This window comes from Odontomachus brunneus, unplaced genomic scaffold (assembly GCF_010583005.1).
Source record: "Odontomachus brunneus isolate Ranch 3 - 2012 unplaced genomic scaffold, Obru_v1 Obru_scaffold_153, whole genome shotgun sequence".
NCBI classification, from domain to species: Eukaryota; Metazoa; Arthropoda; class Insecta; order Hymenoptera; family Formicidae; genus Odontomachus; species Odontomachus brunneus.
The window spans coordinates 433565-433976 of NW_022639603.1; positions in this window are offsets into that span (position 1 = coordinate 433565).

Genomic DNA, 412 nt, shown 5'->3' on the forward strand with positions numbered 1-412 from the left:
TTGAGCCGAGCATTGAAGGACAAACGACCGCAATACAACGAGAGACACGATAAAGTGATTTTGCAGCATGACAATGTTCGACATCATATTGCGAAAGTGGTCAAGACATACTTGGAAACGTTGAAATGGGAAGTCCTACCTCACTCGCCGTATTCTCCAGACGTTGCTCCCTCTGACTATCACTTGTTTCGATCAATGGCACACGGCTTGGCTGACCAGCACTTCCGGTCTTATGAAGAAGTAAAAAATTGGATCGATTCGTGGATCGCTTCAAAAGATGACCAGTTTTTTCAACGCAGAATTCGTACGCTGCCCGAAAGATGGGAGAAAGTAGTGGCCAGCGATGGACAATACTTTGAATCATAAATGTATAACCAGTTTTTTACAATAAAGCCTCGAATTTCGGAAAAAA